This window comes from Protopterus annectens, chromosome 9.part0 (assembly GCF_019279795.1).
Source record: "Protopterus annectens isolate FY-2018-M chromosome 9.part0, PAN1.0, whole genome shotgun sequence".
NCBI lineage: Eukaryota > Metazoa > Chordata > Ceratodontiformes > Protopteridae > Protopterus > Protopterus annectens.
The window spans coordinates 1745612712-1745634278 of NC_056743.1; positions in this window are offsets into that span (position 1 = coordinate 1745612712).

Consider the following 21567-nt stretch of genomic DNA (forward strand, 5'->3'; position numbering starts at 1 on the left):
ATCTAAGTGCCTCCTCGTGCACTTTCTCTTCTTAGGGACTTCTTTGGCAGGATGTTCCAGAGAAGTATTAAAAGATATGGGCATACCCTGTTGGGTAGTCTGGAGAGTTTGGGTTTGCTATCCCTGTGGAGGACAATGTTGAGGCTCAAGGCACAAAGACATATGGTTTTGGGAAGAAGGATCCGGGGGGTGTCCTTCCTCTAGGAGCAGAGAAAACTTTCTTCTCTACCTCAAAAGCAGAATGCCCCAGAGAGAAAGAGGCCCAATGGAGCTAAGAAGACATGCTTCGGGACAGTCGGATCCTTTCAACCTGAAGACAGTAAACCCGAGGCAGAGGTCGCAGCTGAGCTGTCCAATGCCGAGGCTCTGAGGGGCAGAGATGACTCTGACAACTTTGGGGTAAACTCCAATACCCCAGATCTGGCAACCAAGCTATGACTACATCTAGATTTGACACACAGAAAGTACAGTTGTGTACACTTACCATAAATGTAGATGTTCGAGTGTATTCACTGTTGCAGTCATCACACTTGTGTTATCCTGCCAGGGTAGCCCTCAGACAGCCCAAGTACCAGAGGATTAGTATTTCTGCTTCAGTTGCTGTCACTCCAGGACAGACGTCAGGTTGTCAGTGGTATAAAAACAGGCAGCGGACGCCATTACATCAGTTTTTCTTGCCCCAAATGTCAGGAGCCCCCAAATAAGGAGCTAGGTTATGGTGGAATAACACCACCAGCAGAAAGTAAATACCAAATAGAACTGTAATGAGTGAGTATGAGAGAGGCAGAGACACAAGAGGGGTGGGAAACGAGGACTGCAACAGTGAATACACGCGAACATCTACATTTATAGTAAGTGTACACAACTGTACTATGTTCTTCGTCTTTCACTGTTGCAGTCATCACACTTGGGTTGATTCCCAAAGCTGAAGTAAAGGGTGGAGGCAGTCAAGAATTGTTTGGGCTGGCTAGTATGCCCTGCAGGACTGCGGTTGCAAAGCCTGCCCTGGATTTGGAAAAGATAGTCAGGTGGTAATGCTTGGTGAAGGTATGAACAGAACTCCAGGCTGCAGCCTTCAGATGCCCCTGGCAGGGACCCCTCTGAGAAAAGCTGCAGAAGTGGAAGTAGCCATAGTGGAATATGTCCTGACCCCTTGTGAGAGTGGTTTCCCACGGTGTTTGTAACAGAAATGGATACAGTGTGCAATCCATTTGGAAATGGTTTGGATATGGCCTTGCAATCTGCCCCTGCTGAAAAGCTGACTTGTAACTGGTCAGGTTTCCTAAAAGGCTTAGTCCTATCCAGGTAGAATCTAAGCTGTCTGTGCACATTTAAAGAGTGCAGGATCCTTTTCCCCTTATTTTGAGGCTTAGGGGAAAAAAGTGGGCAAATAGATTGAGAGCCACACTGGACACCACACCTTAGGCATGAAGGTTGGGTTAGTCATGAGAGAGAGAGAGCCTGTCAGCATGAAAAATTACGAAAGGTTCCACAGCCATGAGTGCTTGTAGCTCAGGCACTCTTCCAGCTGAAGTGATGGCCAGAAGCAAGGCTGTTTTCCAAGAGAGAAATTTTAACTCTGCTGAAGCTGCAGGCGCAAAGGGTGGTAGCGTGAGCTTTTACAACACAAAGTTAAGGTCCCAAAGCAAGGGTAGGGGCTCTTCTGGGTGGCCTTAAGCTGTTAGCCCTTCTAAGAATCTGCTTGATGAGAGGGTGAGAAGAGAGAGGTGGCACTGTGCTGTTATGAGCAGAGATGGCAGAGGCATACATTTTAAAAGAATTGAAGGATAGGCCCCTGTGAAGTAGGTCTGCTAGGTAATCCAGGATAAGAGATAAGGAGGGCTGTGCTGGTTTAGCTCCTTTAGCCTGGATACAGGAGAAATACCTTTTCCACTTGTCAACATAGGATTTTCTAGGGCTGGGACATCTGGCTTCATGTATAACGTGTCCAGGACTTACTTTCTTAGGCTGGCCACTGGAGGATAGGTCAAGGAATAAGCCCAGGCTGCCAGGTTCAGAGTCTGCAATTCTGGATGCAAGAATTCTCCCTTTCTGCTGGTCAGGAGAGTAGGGATCTGAGGGAGGTGCCATGGAGGCAGTGGTGACAGACTGTGCAGTAGTGGGTAGCAGTGTTGGCGTGTCCAGTCTGGGGCAATCAGGATTGCTCTTGGTTTTTCCTCCCTTATTTTGAGTAGTGCTCTTGAAAGAAGAGGTAGAGGAAGAAATGCATAGATTGAGAGGTTTACCCATTGGAAGGATAAGGCATCCACTTTCCAGGCCTTGCTGTGATGTTCCTTGGTGCAGAATTTGCTGAGCTGGTGGTTGTTGTGGGAGACAAACAGGTCCACCTTCGGGGTACCCCATTTTTGGGTTATGAGGCTGGTGGTGTTGCGGTTTAATTGCCACTCATGAGGGTCTAGGAGATTTCTGCATAAGTAGTTTGCCAGAGAGTTTTGGTTGCCTGGCAGGAAGTGTGCTAGCAGGTGAATTTGCAAGGTTGAAGCAGCATGCCAAAGAATTATGGTTAGCCTGCAGATTGGGTAAGAGTGAGTTCCTCCCTGCTTGTTGATGTACCAAATCACTGTGGTGTTTTGATTAGAAGTACCCAGAGAGAGTAGGGGTCTGAAAGCTGTCAGAGCATGCGGAACAGCTAGCATCTCTTTTTGGTTGATATGCAGACGTATTTCATTTGGGCTCCAGTGGCAATGAATGCATCTGCCGTCCAAGTGTGCACCCCAGGCATAATCTGATGAATCTGCGGTTAGGGTCTGGGCGGTGTGTGGTTGTGAAAAGGAAGGCCCTTGTTGTGGTTGCATGCTGCTGCGCACCAAAGAAAATATTTTAGTAGACAAGGTATCATAGGTATAGGTTTCCAGGTCCTGAGAATGTTGACACCAAAGGCTTTTTAAGCACCACTGAAGTTTCCTCATATGCAGTCTTGCATGTGGAGTTAGTAGAATGCAACAGGCCATGAACCCCAGGGCTTGCAGAATTTTCCTCGCAGATAGCTGGGTCTTTGTGGCCAGTAGTTTGAAGTGAGGAAAGCCATCTGGGAAGTTGTGCTCAAGCTTACTCACAGGAATACAATCTGTTGGGCAGGGTACTAGGTGAAAATTCTTTGCGTTTATGGTGCACCCTAGTGAGTTTAGAAGATTCTTTACGAATGCCAGATGTTTTAATAGCAATTCCTGGCTTTCTGCATGAATCAGACAATCGTCCAAGTATGGGTATATTAGAATATTTATCTACCTGCAAAATGCAATGGCTGGAGTTAGATACTTTGTGAATACCCTGGGCGCAGTAGATAAGCCAAAGGGAAGTGCAGAGAACTGAAAGTGGTGCAGAAAACTGAAAGTGGATGGAGTCTGTCCTGAAGCATAGGTATTTCCTGCAAGATTCCTTATTGGAATGTGCAGGTAAGTTTCCTTTAAGTCTAAGGTTGCCAGCCAGGCATCCTTGCCTAGCATAGGAAGCAGCTGTTGTAGTGTTAGCATCTTGAATTTTGGGATTACCAAAAAAGTGTTTAGAATAGAGAGGTCCAGGATAGGATGCCAGGAGCTGTCTTTTCTGGGTACCAGGAAAAGTCTTGAATAAAAACCTTGTCCCCATTCTTCTGCTGGGAGATGTTGAATAGCCCTGATACTTAGAAGAGAGAGAAACTGCTGTTGAGCCTCTGCCCACTGATTTGGAGGTAGATCTGGCCAACCGTTTGAGGTTGGTAGGGTGTGGAAGTGGAATCTGTATCCTTGGGAAAATATATTCAAAGCCCATTTGTCCTGGGTAATGAGTTCCCAGTTTTTTGCATGCAGGGCAAGCTTTCCTCCTAAGGGAGCAGGCAGCTGAGCAGGGCTTGGAAGGGTTAAGGTTAAGTCATTGTGCCATTTTCCCATGAGGGGGGTGTCTTACTACTCCCTGCTTTGAAAGTGGGAGCCCCCCACTGCTTAGGCCTGTGCGTAGCCTGAGACTGTAACCTAGGTGGTCTGCTGTTCCTGGGTTTGGACTGAGAAGGCCTGGAAGAGGCTGGAAACGACCAATTCTTTGAAGGCCAATGCCTGTTAAATCTGGGAGGCTGTACTTGCAGGAAATCTGTAACAGTTTGCATAGATTTAGCTTTTTCCTCCATCTTTTTGAGGACTTCGCTTTGTTGCCAAACAGGTGGTCTTGGTTTAAGGGGGGATCCAGTAATTTAGCTTTAACATGATCTGGCAAGTTTTGCTCTTTACGCCAAGCATGCCTTCTAAGTACAGACCTAGTAACAGCAGCCCTGCAAGATGCTTCTAGAGAGTCAAAACCACATTGCAAAGTATGTTTACCAACTTGTCCTGCAGAATGCATTAAATTCTGTAATTCTTTGTGTTCAGCACAATTAGGAATCAACATAATTTTCTGTTTAAGTAGTCCCATAATATGCTGCTGGTACTTTAACATATGAAACTGGCAATTTAAAGCCCTAATGGCCAATGTAGCAGATGTATATACTTTCTTACCCCATCTGTCCAAGGCTCTAGAATCTCTATCAGAAGGGGTAGGGTTTTTGGCAGCAGGAGGCCTTAATGCCCTTTGGTCCTTGGGGAAATGGTCTCTGGATCCGCCGTAGGACTCTTGAAGAGGAACTTGTGAGAGTCAGGTACTCTGTAATATGTCAGGTTTTCTGGGAGCTGGAGGTAAAGTATCTGGGGAAAGGCTACATTCCAAGAAAGCATCACCTAAAATGTCCAGAACAGGTGGGATAGCTAAAGGCCTGTGCTGAGGGAGGAGTAAAGAATTTCCTAAGCCTCTTTTTGGAGTCAGAGTAATCGTGGCTTTCCCAGCGGAAATGCTCCCTAAGAGTGTGCAAGCTTTCACCAAAAGAAAAATCTTGTGGACGGGAAGCAGAGGGAATGGAATCTTCTGCATCAGAATTCTCATAGGTAGATAAGGGCAAATCCTGGCAATCAGAAGAAACAGAAATATCTGATTCTTGATCACAAGAATCAGAAGGAAAAATCAGTTCTAGGTCTCTTAAAAGGGGAAGGCTGGCTTCCCCTAATTAAGGTAATAAGGTCTTCAGCCATTCTAAGCATTTGTTTTTTTAAGCATACGGGCCCAAGTTTGTAGTATGGACGTCGGCTTTCTATGCATGGATCAAGTTTTAGGCCTAGATGAATTAGATGGCGTTGGTTTAAAATGCAAGTCTGTAGGTCTGAATACAACCTCAGAAGCTGGTGCCTGCACAGCGGCTCCGGACCCATCCAAGGTAGAGACATCCGCAGGTTCCATAGTCGAAGCATCTCGTGGCATACCTGACTCCGAATGGGTCTCAGTAGAGGCCTGCAAATCTGAAGTAGCGGGTATTAGGAGCTATGAAAGCGAAAGTACAGTTTTGTTCCTACCATAAATGTAGATGCCCGATAGATATGCAACTGCAGTCATAACATATGGGTTGTCCTGCCTCAGGCAGCCCTCGGTCGGCCGAATTCCAAAGTCTGGGTCGCTGGTGTCGCCTCCTCTCAGGCGTCTACGGGCTGGAGTATAAAGGCATCGGCCGACGCCATCTTCTTCAGTGTTTCTTGCCCCAGATGTCAGGTGCCCTCTTAGGAAGGCTAAATTTGGTAAATGGATAAAAATAATACCAAACATGCACAACAGTAATAAACAGATACACCATAGGAGATACCCCCAGCTGAAGGGAAAAGGGGGTAGGGACCCAAAAAGGAGGATACAGAGGGGTAGGAGGGTGGGAAAATCCGACTGCAGTTGCATATCTATCGGACATCTACATTTATGGTAGGTACAAAACTGTACTATGTCCTTCAAGAATGCAACTGCTGTCATAACATATGGGTTGAATACCATAGCCAAGCTGGGGGTGGCTGGAACTATGATAAGGATGGTGTAGCTAAAATCCCCTGCAGGACTGCCGAAGCAAAGCCTGCTCGGGATCTGGAGTATAAGGGCAGGTTGTAGTGCTTGGTAAATGAGCTCCATGTAGCAGCTTCTAAAATGTCCTTTGCTGCCACTCCTCTTAGGAAAGCTGTGGAAGTGGCTATAGCTCTGGTGGAATGTGGCCTAATATTGGCTGGCACACCTTTTCCATGGAAAGAACAGCAAAATCTGATGCAATGTCCAATCCATTTTGAAATTGTTTGCTTGGAGATTGCTTTTCCTTGTACTCCAGCAGCATAGGCTACAAACAGCTGGTCAGACCTTCTGGTGGCCTTAGTTCTGTCCAAGTAGTAGCTAGTTGTCTGTGTATGTCCAAAGTATGCAGTAGTTTTTCCCCCCTTATTTTGAGGATTGGGGGAGAATGTAGGTAGATGAATAGCTTGATTTAGAGACACCCTGGAAATTACTTTTGGCATGAATGTAGGATTGGTTCTTAGAGAGACTCTGTCTTGATGAAAAATGAGGAAGGGGGGCACTGCCATTAGTGCCTGTATCTCCGAGACTCTTCTTGCAGAGGTGACTGCCAATAAGAAGGCCGTCTTCCATGACAGAAATTGCATTTCCGAGGTTGCTGCTGGCTCAAATGGAGGAAGAGTTAGTTTTTCCAACACGTAGTTGAGGTCCCATGCACGTACTGGCTGTTTTCTGGGAGGATTGATGCTCTTTATCCCTCTTAGAAACTGTCTTAACACAGGATGCGAAAACACTGGAGGATCACAGTTGTATTTTGCTGAGATTGCGGAGGCATGAATCTTTATTGAGGAGTATGAGAGTCCCGCATGAAATAGTTCTGCCAAGTATTCTAATATCTGAGGTATACTCAGTAATGCTGTGCCCTGACCCCTGTTGGCATTCCAGATACTGAATCTCTTCCACTTGGCTGAATAGGTTTTTCTGGTGGAAGGTCTGCGTGCTTCCAGCAAGATCTCGAACAGATTTGGAAAGAGAGTTAGGTGTTGAAGTCATGGTAGCCTCCAGGCTGTCAGATGCAATGTTTTCAGGTCTTGATGCACAGTCCTGTAATTGTGTTGAGTTAGGAGCAGGGGCCATAGGGTCAGAGGCCATGGTTTGGCCAGAGTTATGGTCAATAGCAATGGGTACCAGTGTTGCCTTGGCCAGTCTGGAGCTATCAAGATGCCTGTTGGTTGTTCTGCTTTGATCTTCAGTATCACCTTGGACAGCAGAGGCAGGGGAGGGAATGCATACATTTTTAGAGAATTCCAGCTGAAGGAGAGAGCATCTGTTTTCCAAGCTAGAGGGTGGTGAGTCCTTGTGCAGAACTTTTCCAGGTGATGATTTAAGTGGGAAGCAAAAAGATCTACGTCCGGTCTTCCCCATGTCCTTGTCAGTTGAGAGAAAATGTGAGGGTGCAGCATCCATTCGTGTGGATCCATGAAATTTCTGCTCAGATTGTCCGCCAGTACATTGTCCTTGCCTGGTACAAACTGGGATTTGTAAATGTATCTTCAGGCTCAGGGATTTTTCCCAGAGAAGCATTGTTAGCCTGCAGAGGGGATAAGAATGAGTGCCTCCCTGCTTGTTTATGTACCACATGACAGTGGTGTTGTCTGTCCTTATTAGCAAATGTCCCTGTTTTAGTGATTTTTCGAAAGTCTCGATGGCATGCATCACTGCCAACATCTCCTTTTGGTTTATGTGCAGATGTCTTTCCTTTGGCGTCCAAAGACCTTGAATGCATCTGCCCTCCATGTGCGCCCCATCCATGGTCTGAGGCGTCTGTTGTTATCATTTGGTCTGCTTGAGGTCTGTTGAAAGACATGCCTTCGTTTAGTTGACTGGCTTGAGCCCACCATAGAAATTCCTTCTGCAGACATGGAATAAGTGGGATTATGTCCTCTAGGCTGTTGCTGTGTTGAGACCATAAGTTTTTTAAAAACCATTGCAGCTTTCTCATATGAAGTCTTGCCAAAGGTATCAGAAGGATGCAAGATGCCATGAAACCCAGGGCCTGCAGGATTTTCCTTGCAGTCAGCTGGGAAAGCTTTGCTAGGCCTTTGAAGTACTCTGGTAAATGCTGCTGTTTTTCCTCTGTGAGGTAGGCCATTTGGATTTCCGTGTCCAGTTTGGCTCCTAGGAATATAATTTGTTGGGATGGTAGTAAGTTTGACTTCTGAATGTTGACTGTGTATCCCAAGGCCTGCAGCAGATGTACGACATAGTCCAAATTCCCTTTTAAGGTTTGTTTGCTGTCTGCTTGTATTAGGCAGTCGTCCAAGTAGGGGTATATTTGAATCCCCTGCAGTCTGCAGTGTGCCACTACTGATGCCAGGCATTTCGTGAACACTTTGGGTGCAGTAGATAAGCCAAACGGCAATGCTGAGAATTGATAATGCTCTGTCCCTGCAAGAAATCTGAGGTATCTTCTGCAGCTTTGTCTGATTGGGACATGCAGGTATGCCTCCTTGAGGTCCAGAGTGACCAGCCAAGACCCCTTGCCCAACATGGGAAGAAGTTGCTGCAACGTCAGCATTTTGAACTTTGGCACAATGAGGAAAGTGTTTAGAGTTGACAAGTCCAGTATGGGTCTCCATTTGTTTTCTTTTCTTGGAACAAGGAACAGTCTTGAATAAAATCCATGGCCTTGCTCCTGAGGAGGAACCCTTTCTATTGCTTTCATACTTAATAGCTTGGAAACTCTGCCCTTTGATGATGTGGCAGGTTTGGCATGCCTTGTTTTATTGGTAATGTGTGGAAGTGGAATCTGTAACCTTTGTCTATCAAATCCAGAATCCAATTGTCCTTGGTTAAGATATGCCAGTTTTGTGAGAATAAGGCTAATTTTCCGCCCAAAGGTGCTTCTCTTTGTACCTTTGTTCAAGTCATTGTGATTGTCCTTGTGGTGCAGCTGAACTGTCTGCCACTTCTTTGTTGGAGGTTGCCATTGGCGGCCCCTGTAAGATCCTCGGTATTGCCCTCTACCTCGGGCACGTCTGCTTTTTCCCCTTTGAAACTTGTCAGAGCCGGGGAATGACCAATTCTTGGAGGGCCAGTTTCTGCTGAATCTGGGTGGCTGAACCTGAAGGAAATCCTTGACAGTCTGTACTGACTTTGCTTTTTCCTCTATGGATTTCAATACATCTTGTGCATTAGCACCAAAAAGCTTTTGTTTTTCCAAAGGTGCATCCAGTAGCTTTACTTTAACATGGTCAGGCAAAGACTGATCCTTCAACCAAGCATGTCTACGTATCACAGCCCCAGTCATAGCTGCCCTACATGAAGCTTCCAGTGCATCATAACCACACTGCAGAAAATGGTTATTAACCTGCTGAGTATTATGAATATGATCTTGCAGTGCCTTTTTATCAATAGGCTCAGGAGAGGCTAACCTTTTCTGTAAATCATCCAAGAGAAAATCTTGGTACTGAAACATGTGAAAAAGGCAGTTAAGAGACCTCATGGCTAGGGTAGTAGAGGTATATACTTTTTTACCCCATCTCTCCAGGGACCGTGCTTCTCTGTCAGCTGGCAGTGGGTTTTTGGCAGAGGAGGAAGCCACTCCCTTGGGGCCCTGTGAAATAGTTTCTAGATCCACAGAGCGAGCCTTAAAAAGGTGCTTGTGAGTGTCAGGGACCCTATAATATCTGTCTGGCTTGACAGGAGCAGGAGGAAGAGAATCAGGGTTGGCAATGGAGTCAGAGAAAACATCATCCAAAACATCCATAAAGTACAGTTTTGTACCTACCATAAATGTAGATGTCCGAACTGGATAGCATCTGCAGTCATAACAACTGGGTTGTCCTGTCGTCAGGCAGCCCTTCAGTCGGCCGGATTCCAAAGTCCGGGTCCGGCTTCGGCTGATGTCGCACTTCACCCGACGTCATCTCTGTTGGTCTTGGTATAAAGCATCAGCCGACGCCATTTTCCTCAGTGTTTCTTGCCCCAGATGCCAGTAGCCCTCTTGAAGGCTAAAATTTGGATAGATGCCAATGTTTCCAAAAAGATAGAGGTAAACACAACAATAAGCATGTATGTACATATATACAAACAAATACACCATAAAGACTCCCCACCAGCTAGCTATTAGGAGGTAAACACCCTAGGAGTACCACAGAGGGAAGGAGGAGGGTAATCCTGACTGCAGATGCTATCCAGTTCGGACATCTACATTTATGGTAGGTACAAAACTGTACTATGTCCTTCATGGATGCATCTGCAGTCATAACAACTGGGTAGAATACCATAGCCAACTAGGGAGGAGGATAAAAGTAGATTATGGTGTGTTTAGGATCCCTTGCAGTACAGCAGTGGCAAACCCTGCTCGGGATCTGGAATATAGAGGCAAATTATAATGCTTGGCAAATGTATGCACGGAGGTCCAACTAGCCGCCTCAATAATGTCTTTGGTAGCCACACCTCGTAAGAAGGCTGTGGTAGTGGCTGTGCCCTTGTAGAATGAGGTCTTATGTTCTGTGGAATTGGTTTTCCATGGAAGGAGTAACAGAATCGTATGCAATTTCCTATCCATTTGGAGATTGTCTGTTTGGAAATAGCTTTTCCTTCCCTTCCTGTTAGGCTACAAAAGTTGGTCAGTCTTTCTGCTATTTTTGTTCTGTCCAAGTAGTAAGCGTAGCTGTCTATGTACATCCAAGGTATGCAGTATTCTTTCCCTCTGTTTTGTGGGTTGGGAAGAAGGTAGGTAGGTGGATTGCCTGGTTTAAAGACACTCTGGATACCACCTTAGGCATAAATGTAGGATTAGTCCTCATGGACACTCTATCTTGGTGGAAGATTAGGAAGGGTTGCACTGCCATTAATGCCTGTAGTTCTGAAACCCTCCTTGCTGAAGTAATTGCCAGTAGGAAAGCAGTTTTCCATGACAGGTGTTGTAGGTCTGCTGTTGCTGCTGGTTCAAAGGGTGATAGTGTCAATTTTTCTAGCACAAAGTTTAAGTCCCAAGCTGGTAATGGTGGTTTCCTTGGAGGTTTTACATTCTTGATTCCTCTGAGGAACTGCCTGAGCAAAGGGTGAAAAACAGGTGGATCAAAGCTGTATTCTGCTGAAATAGCTGATGCATGTATCTTGATGGAGGAGTAGGACAGGCCTGAATGAAGAAGTTCGCCAGATACTCCAGAATGTTAGGCATATCTATGTTTGACACCTCTTTTCCTCTTTCCGTACTCCAAATGACAAACCTTTTCCATTTTCCAGCATAGTTCCTTCTTGTTGAAGGTCTGCGTGCTTCAAGGATAATGTCTTTAACTCTTTGGGAAAGTTCTGGATTGGCTGCTGCTATGTGATGTTCCATGCAGTCAGTTGCAGCCTCTTTAGGTTTGGGTGTATGATGCTGTAGTTGTTCTGAGTTAACATCAAAGGCATCAGGGGTATTGGCCACATATTGTTCCGAGACATGCTCCTCAGTAGTGGGTACCAGTGTTGTCTTGGCCAGTTTGGAGCTATCAGGATTATCCTTGGGCGTTCTTCCTTGATTTTTAGTAGTACCTTGTGTATCAAAGGAAGAGGTGGGAATGCATATGCTGTTAGGCCTTTCCAGTTGAAGGAGAGCGAATCCACTTTCCATGCTAGTGGGTGGAATGTCCTTGTGCAGAATTTTTGAGCTGGTGATTGAGAGGTGATGCGAATAGGTCTATCTGTGGCATTCCCATTTCTTTGAGATGGTCTTGAAGATGTCCGGTGCAGCTTCCATTCGTGGGCATCGAAGTGGTTCTGCTTAATATGTCTGCTAGAGTATTGTCTTTCCCCGGTACAAATATTGCCTGTAACTGGATGTTGTAGCTGAGTGCCAGGGCCCACAGCTCCAAAGTCATTCTGCATAGGGGTATGAATGAGTGCCTCCCTGTTTGTTGATGTACCACATGACTGTGGTGTTGTCTGTCCTTATCATCAACTGGCCCTCTGAGAAATGGTTTGAACTTTTGGATTGCCAGTTTTACTGCCAGCATTTCTTTTAGGTTGATGTGCAGGTGTAGTTGATCCTGTGTCCACAATCCTTGCACACATTTGTCCAGCATGTGGGCCCCCCATCCTAGGTCTGAAGCGTCTGTTGTGATGGTCTGGCTTGCTTGACATCTGCGAAAGGGTAGGCCTGGGTTTGACTGGCATGCCTGAGCCCACCATAGGAACTCCTGTTTTAAGCATGGAATTAGTGGGATTTCTGTTTCTAGGCTGTGTCTGTGTTGGGACCATAAATTCTTTAGGTACCACTGTAGTTTTCTCATATGTAGTCTGGCGAATGGGACCAAGATTATGCATGATGCCATGAAGCCCAAGGCCTGCAGTACTTTTCTTGCTGTTAACTTGTTCAGTTTTGTTACTGCCAAGAAGTAAAGAGGAAGTTCTTTTGTTTTTCTGTAGTCAGGAATGCCATTTGTTTTACTGTGTCCAATTCAGCCCAAGAATGTCCTTGTTTGGGATGGTATCAGCCTTGACTTTTGTAAATTGACTGTGTATCCCAGTGTTTGTAGCAAGTAAATGACCCTTTGTAAATCTGTTGTCAGCTTGCTTTTGTTGTCCCCTTGTAGCAGGCAGTCGTCCAGGTATGGGTAAATTTGAATTCCCTGTAGTCTGCAATGGGCGATTACTGATGCCAGGCATTTTGTGAATACTCTGGGCAGTAGATAAGCCAAAGGGCAATGCTGAGAATTGATAGTGCTCTGATCCTGCAAGAAATCTGAGGTATCTTCTGCATATTGGTCGAATGGGGGCGTGCAGGTATGCCTCCTTGAGATCTAGAGTTACCAGCCAAGACTCCTTGCCCAGCATGGGAAGAAGTTGCTGTAGGGTCAGCATTTTGAATTTTGGGACAATGATGTATGTATTTAAGGTGGACAGGTCGAGAATTGGTCTCCAACTTTTTTCCTTTCTTGGAACTAGGAATAGTCTGGAGTAGAACCCCTTTCCTTGCTCTGCTGTTGGCACTCTTTCCACAGCTCTCATGTTTGCTAACTCCATTATCTGGTGTAGAGCCTCTGTTTTTTGATTTGGAGGTAGATTTGGCATTCCTCTTTTGACTGGTAAAGTGTGGAAGTGAAACCGGTAACCTTGATCTATGGTTTGTAAAATCCACTTGTCTTTTGTTATGTAGTGCCAGTTCTTTGAAAATAAGGTTAACTTTCCGCCTAGAGGAGCTGCTATTTGTTCCCTGGTAGGCGGATTTAGGGTTAAGTCACTGTGTTTGTGCTGATGTAGTGGCAGTGGCTGTGTCTGTGCCTCTGTTGTTACCTTGCCACTGTCGTCCTCTGTAGGCACCTCCTCTGGATTGGTTTCTGCCTCTGGAACGTCTATTCCTGCCCCTTTGAAATTTTGTGGAGTCAGGAAAGGACCAATTTTTGGCAGGCCAGTTCCTGCTAAACCTTGGCGGTTGAACCTGCAAGAAATCTTTAACAGTTTGAACAGATTTTGCCTTTTCTTCCATTTTCTTCATAACCTGTTGGGCAGGTGTACCAAACAAACTTGTCTTGTCCATAGGAGCATCTAGCAACTTAGCTTTAACATGATCCGGTAAGCTTGTTCCTTTAGCCATGCATGCCTTCTTATCACTGTGCCAGTCATGGCTGATCTAAATGAAGCCTCCAGTGCATCATAGCCACATTTTAAGGAATGGTTGCTAACCTGTTGTATGTTATTTACCATTTCTAATACATATTTCTTATCAAGAGATTCATCAGTGGTTAGTTTTTAGTTAACTGATCAAGCATAAACTCTTGGTATTGTATCATGTGAAACTGACAGTTTAAAGCTCTAGCTGAGAGAGTAGCTGAAGTGTAGACCTTTTACCCCATCTGTCTAATGACCTTGCTTCCCTTTCAGAAGGAATAGGGTTTTTAGCTATGGTCGCTACTGCCTTGGGACCCTGGGATATAGTTTCTGGGTCTGCAAGTGGGGCCTTGTAAAGGTGGTGATGAGTATCTGGCACCCTGTAAAATCTGTCTGGTTTGGCAGGGGCTGGGGTAAAGAATCTGGAGCAGAGCAAACATCATTGAAAGCATCATCCACCACAGAGAGAACAGGAGGTATAGCTAAGGGCCTGTGCTGTGGGAGGTGCAGAAAGGTCCTAAGTCTTTTCTGGAGTCTGAAAAATCCTGTTGCTGCCATTGGAACTGTTCTCGCATGGCATGCAAGGTTTCCCCAAAGGAGAATTCTTCTGGTGGGGAAGCAGCTGGAATGGATTCTTCAGCATCAGAATCTTCAAAATTGGAGAAGGAGCCTCTGGCTGGTCAGTTATGTCTGATTCATCAGCAGAATCATCAGAGGACACTGGCTCAGGGGGCTCTGCCTAGGTCTCTTCTCTGGGGGCTGAGAGGCCCTGTCTGGGTGAGATTGAGATCCTCTAATTAAAGAAATTAAATCTTCTGCCAAAGTAAGCATTTGAGAACTAGAAGAGGGCCTGGATGTGGGGGTTTAACAGGCACTGTTTTAGTAGTCTTGGCTGCTTTAGCCCTGGCGAAGGCCTTAATGGACATGGCTGCTGGAGGCCTAGCAGCACCACGTGCTGGGGTAGAGACATCCAAGGGGATGGTGTCTGATAAGTCAACCACCGTAGTGGGTAAAATTTCTGAGGCCGATTCAAGAGTTGTAGCAGGGGCCTCAGTTGTAGGAATAGGTTCAGCTGTACTTTGATCAGTTTTCTCGGTTTCGCGAAACCGAGACACTCGATTTGCTTAACCATGGTTTCGGCCGAAACCGCGGACAGTGTCGGTCTTTATCTTTGCGTTTTTGGCAGATTGGGTAGTCGGAGGATCCGGCGGCATAATGTACGCAAAATCAGAACCGAAAAACTGTTCTGCAAACTCCGACCGACGCCTAAGCGTCGGTTGAAAGAAGCACAGGCGAACAGGCTGCTACGTCGTGGGCTGGGCCTAAACAGGGCAGACAGTAAGAGTGGAAATCCTTATGAGGTATTTGTTTCCCACAGGTTAAACAATTGTTAACTTTTTCTGACATCGGCTGAGGCAAGAAAGAGTCCCCAACGGGTACTTAGCTTTAGAAGTCTTAAGTAGTATTCGGTAGAAGTAATCTCTGGATCCGACCGACCCGGCACTTGCGAACAGCTTCTGCTTGGGCAAGAAAGACTGAGGAAAATGGCGTCGGCTGATGCTTTTATACCGAAGACCAACAGAGATGACGTCGGGTGAAGTGCGACATCAGCCGGACCCGGACTTTGGAATCCGGCCGACTGAAGGGCTGCCTGACGACAGGACAACCCAGTTATGACTGCAGATGCATCCATGAAGGACATCTGGAGGGATAGCCAAAGGTCTGTGCTGGGGAAGCTTGAGGAAAGTACCAAGCCTTTTCCTGGAGTCAGAGAATTCCTGACCCTACCATTGAAAATGTTCCCTCATGGAATGCAGGACTTCACCAAGAGAGAAATCCTCTGGAGGAGAGGCAGAGAGAATTGATTCCTCAGCATCAGAGTCCTCGTAGGCCTGGAAGGGTTCCTCTTGGGTATCAGAATGCTCTGAATCCCCAGAGGCTTCATCCGAGGACAGGTCGTCCGCCTGCTCAGTTCTAGGCCTCTTCTCTGCAGGTGGCTGAGAACCCCTGTCCGGATGAGGCTGAGACCCCCTGATAAGGGAAATAAGATCTGCAGCCAGAGACATGATCTGCTTATCAGATGAAAGGGCCTGGGCAGGTTTAGGATGGGCCTTGGCCTGACTGGCGGCCTTAGCACATGCAAAGGCCTTGATGGACATGGATACAGGAGGCCTAGCCACCCCACGTGCAGGCATTACCTTGTCCACAGGAATGGTGTCGGGTAGATCCCGAACTTCGGTTTCCGGAGGAAAATCCACAACCGGCACAGGAGAGATGTCCGAGACCGAAGGTCGTGTTAACTCTGTGTCGGCCTGAGCGGTTGATTTACCACTTCGAGGCAGTGCTAGCAGAGGTTTAGAAGTAGCATCGGTTGAGGACGGGCCGATGTCGGTCCCGGTCTACGCTTTTAGCAGATTGGGATGTCGGTTGATCCGACGGCATGATATACGCAAAAGATTCACCGAAAAAGTCCTCGGCGAATTCTGCCCGGCGCCTGAGTGTGCACTTATTAAAGCAAGCACAGGCAGCACAGGCCGAGACATCGTGGTCTGGGCCCAGGCAAGGAAGGCAGAGAGAATGGAAGTCCTTATGAGGTATTTGTTTACCACAAGACAAAATTATTAACTTTCTCAATTTGTTCTGACATCGGCTGAGGCAAGAATAAATGTTCCCCAACGGGGTACTTGGCTTTTAGATGACTTCGGTACTGAAAACACAGGAGCTGACCAACCGGCACTTGCGAATTGCTTCTGCGCAAGAAAGACTGAAGAAGATGGTGTCGGCCGATGCCTTTATACTCCAGCCATTGTGACGTCGGAGAGGAGGCGACACCAGCCGACGTCGGACCCAGACTTTGGAATTCGGCCGACCGAGGGCTGCCTGAGGCAGGACAACCCATATGTTATGACTGCAGTTGCATTCTTGAAGGACATCTGGTAACTAGCTTAACGGAAGCATCATCTGCAGTTTTGGACCTATGCGGTCCGTCTCTGTCTTTATCGTTACTTTTTCGGAATATTGTTAGTCGGATGGCTTACCGAAGCCATTTCTGGATAGTTATACCCAGTACCAAAATAATTTCCTGCAAATATAGCCAGACGACGAATGGTTCGGGGATTGAACAAGGAATAAAACCAACCGCGAAAGACATCGTGGTGTGGGCCTAAGCAAGGAATGCAGTACGAATGAAAATCTTTGAGGCATTTGCTTTCCACAGGTAACACAATTGTTAACTTTTACTGACATCGGTTAAGAGCAAGAAAAAGGATCTCCAACGGGGTACTTAGCTTTTTTTTTGAAGACTTTGGTTCTGAAACTCAAAAACGAAAATTTCAGGAGTCTGCCGACCAGCACTGGCGAACTGCTGCTGCTAAGGGCACCGCGCGGCAAGAAAGACTGATGTAATGGCGTCGGCTGCATGTTTTATACCCCTGACGTCATGGAAGAAGAGACAGCATCCAACGCAGGAATCCAAGACTCTGGTATTCAGGCTGGCTGAGGGCTACCTGCAGACAGATAACCCAAATGTAATAACTGCAACAGTGAAACACCAATAACATCTGCTTCGGACTCCTAGGCAAGAGAGACTGATGCAATAGTGTCGGCTGCCTGATTTTATATCACTGAACCCCTGACGTCACTCCTGTTGCGTCAGCAACCGACTGAGAAATACTAAGTCTCTACTATTCGGGCCGAATGAGGGCTATGGCAGGATAACCAAAGTGTGATGACTGCAACAATGAAATACGAAGAACATCTGGCCCACTGAGAGATGGTATCAGAGTAGAAGATACGATCTTCAGATACATGGACAACTCCAGGATTCTCTGATCGAAGTGCTCCGAAAACCGAGGTCGGATCAGAGAAGGAGCTAAAATAGGTGGAGTAATACTTGTAAAGGTCTCCGGATCCGATGGGGGTAGCAGCTGGGAGAACTCCCATCTGAACTTGTGTAGAGAGAAATTTCCTCCTCATTCTATCCACATTTGTTTCCATCAGACTTCTGGATGAAGGAGAACAGGAAGCAAATGAAGAGTTCCTGGAATAATGATGTCTCTAAGAAAGGTGATGGAAGGCAGGAGGGCAGTGGATCCAGAAACTAAGCATACAGGGTCCAAGGAATCTTCTTCGGATCCGAATGCGTTGGATCAGACGACATACATCTGTTATCAGAAGCTGCTGGATCAGTGCGTTTCATTTTACCGTAGGATCCAATTGTTTAGATACGTTAATAGGTAGTTCTGCAGTTTGAGCTGAGCTTGGAGCAAAAGATCTGGAAGGGTCCGAAGGAAGTTTTTTGGTATCTTTTTTTCTCCATTTTCTTGAGGAAATAATCCCCCGATATTGTCTCAGAAAAAGTTGTAAGAAGTAATCCTTCTAAGACAAGTTAATTTTTACAATCCACTAGGGCCCGAGGATTAAATGCTTTACATATTTTACAAAACTCATTCAAATGGGCCAGGTCTGCAGTACACACACAAATCACGCGAGTCTGATAAGAGGAATTTTGTGGCCACAAGTCTTAAATTTATTAAACCCTGATGGTTTTTCAGCCATTCTGTAAAAAAACAGTACAGTTGTGTACACTTACCATAAATGTAGATGCTAGAGAAGTGTATTCACTGTTGCAGTCATCACTTTTGGGTTATCTGCTTGCAGTAGCCCTCAGTCGGCCTGATTAAAGTCTTGGGTCCTGCGTCGGTTGCTGTCCCTTCTTCGATGACGTCAGGGGTATAAAACATGCAGCTGACACCATTACATCAGTTTTTATTGACCCCATAATGGGAAGAATAAAATCTATAAATATACAAGGTTATACCTCTAACAAAAAAGCAAATGCACCCAAAAAGCTTTTGAAGATAGCAAAGGAAAGTAGAGGTATATCCAAAATAAGAAGGGGGCTGGAGGGTGGGTAACCAGGACTGCAACAGTGAATACACTCAAACATCTACATTTATGGTTAAGTGTACACAACTGTACTTTGTTCTTTGTGTTTCACTGTTGTAGTCATCACTTTTGGGTAGATTCCCAAAGATAACTCCAGCTCTATTCGGTCGCATACCGTCTGCTCAGAGGTGACATGTGCCTGACATACAAGGCCATGTCCAACCCAGAATTAATGGACATGCTCCACCTCAAAAAATCCAAATCCACCAAAACCACTAGAGCAAGTGACTTAAACCTTAGCACGGATATAAATAGGACGTGCTGGAGGGATAGATTTATCACTCAGAGACTCCTGAGGCTGTGGAATAGAGTGCGGGTCCATGTGAGGCAGAGCACCTGCTGGCTCTGTTCAAGAGAAATCTTGACCTGTGGATGGGAGATCAGGTTTACCCGAATCATCTCTGTGTCACTGCTGGACAGAGGCACAACAAACTAATGGGTACAGTATTTTTTTCATATAAGGGGTGGCTAGGCTTATAAATGCCTTGGGGCAGATAGCCTAGTATAAACCTATGAACCTATAAGGATGGGAGGAGGAATTTAAATGGAATTAGGACCAGCTAAAAGGCTCTGCAAGACTGCAGTGGCAAAGCCAGTTCTGGATTTAGAGAAAATTGACAAATGGTAATACTTGGTGAAAGCATGTACAGAACTCCAGGTAGCAGCTTCAAGGATGTCCCTGGTAGGGACACCTCTGAGAAAGGCTGTAGAGGCAGATGCAGCCCTGGTAGATAGGAGTCTGATCTCCTGGTGGATAGGTTTTCCATGGTGTTTGTAGCAGAAATGAATGGAATTGCCTATCCATTTGGAAATGGTTTGCTTTAAAATAGCCTTCCCATCCGCCCCTGCAGCAAATGCCACCAGCAGTTGATTAGATTTCCTTTGGGATTTTGTTCCGTCTAAGTAGAATCTAAGTTGTCTGTGCACGTCTAGAATGCAGAATCTGTTTCCCTTCGTTCTGTGGATTAGGAAAGAAGGTTGGCAAATGTATGGACTGATTAAGGGCCACACTGGATATCACCTTGGGCATGAAGGAGGGATTGGTCCTGAGGGACATCCTGTCCGCATGAAATATGATGAAAGGTTTCACTGCCATGAGGGCCTGCAATTCAAATACCCTTCTTGCTGAAGTGCTTGCTAAAAGGAAAGCCGTTTTCCAAGAAAGAAAATTTAACTCTGCACTTGCAGCTGGCTCAAAAGGAGGAAGACAATTTTTCCAATACAAAGTTAAGGTCCCAGGCTAGAGTTGGGGTTCTCCTGGGTGAGTTTTTGGCCCCCCTGAGGAACTGCTTGAGCAGTGGATGAGAGAGGAGGAGTGATTCTGTGTTGTAATGAGCTGAAATGGATGAGGCGTGAATTTTGATGGAGAAAAAAGAAAGGCCCTTGTGAAGCATCTCAGTTAAGTATTGAAGAATCTGAGGAAAATTGGGTGCTGCTGTGCCCATCCCTTGAGTTTGGTTCCAGGCACAGAATCTTTTCCATTTTTCAGCATAAGATTTTTTAGTACTAGGCCTCCTTGCCTCCAAAATGATATCCAACATTTGTTTATTGAGGGATGGCAATGGAGAGATTAGGAAATTAGCCAGGCTGCCAGGGTCAGGGTTTGAAGCTGAGGGTGCAGAATCTGGCTCTCCTGCTGTGACAGCAGGGTAGGGGTCTGAGGCAGGTGCCATGGAGCCAGCAGTGACAAACTGAGCAAGAGGGGGTACCAGTGTTGGCGTGGCCAGTCTGATGCAATAAGTATTGTCCTTGCTTTGTCCTGTTTGATCTTTAGTAGCACTTTGGAGAGGAAAGGCATAAACTGATAGATTTTTCCAGCTGAAGGACAGAGAATCCACTTTCTAAGCTTGTTTGTTAGGAGTCTTGTGCAGAATTTGTCCAACTGTTAGTTCTGGGGGAAGGCAAACAGGTCTATATCTGGGCTCCCCCATTTGTTTACCAACATGTTGAAAATCTTTGGTTCTAGTTTCCACTCATGTGGGTCCATGAGATTTCTGCTTAGTTCGTCTGCAAGTGTATTTAATTTTCCTGGGCAGGAATTGAGCCTGTAGATGCACTTGGTAGCTCAAGGCTGTGTTCCACAGAGCCATTGCTAGTCTGCAAGGGGGGGGGGGGGGGGTAAGAATGGGTACCCCCTGCTTGTTTATGTACCACAACAGTGGTGTTGTCCATCCTTACCATTAATTGTCCTGGAAGAATGTGGTCCATGAAGGCTGTCCGAGCATTCTGTACAGCTAACATTTCTTTTTGATTAATATGCAGGTGCATTTGACTTGGTCTCCATTTGCCTTTTCCTGCCAGGTGGGCCCCCCATGCATAGTCTAATGCGTCTGTTAGGGTTTGGGTGGCAGGGGGTAGAGTGAATGGTAGTCCCTTGTTTAGGTGGCAGGCCTCTGCCCACCAAAGGAACTCTAACTGTAGGCAAGGTACGACAGCGATCACTGCTGCTAGATACTGAGAATGTTGACACCATAGGTTTTTTAGATACCATTGTAGTTTCTTCATATGCAGTCTTATATATGGAATTAGTAGAATGCAGGAGGCCATGAACTCAAAGGCTTGCAGAAAGTACAGTTGTGTAAACCTACCATAAATGTAGATGTTAGAGTGTATTCACTGTTGCAGTCATTACATTTGGGTAATCTGCTGGCAGGTTGCCCTCGGTCGGCCTGAATTCCAAAGTCTTGGGTCCTGCGTCGGTTGCTGTCTTCTCTTCCATGACGTCAGGGGTATAAAACATGCAGCAGACGCCATTTTCTTTAGTTTTTCTTGCCCCCGATTTCAGGTGCCCCCAAAAAGGTAGCAAATTTATGTAAATGTATATATATATATATATATATATATATATATATATATATATATATATATATATATATATATATATATATATATATGCACACACACACACACACACACACACACATCAGTATAAACTTTACCTTCATCTACAAGCAAATACACCACATAGGTTGTAGAAGATAGAGAAGGAAAGATACATTTCAGAAAGACAGGGGGATGGCGGGAGGGTAACCTGGACTGCAACAGTGAATACACTCGAACATCTACATTTATGGTAAGTGTACACAACTATACTATGTTCTTCATGTTTCACTGTTGCAGTCATTACATTTGGGTAGAATCCCAAAGCTATGGTTGGGAGGCTGGAGCTAAACAGCATTA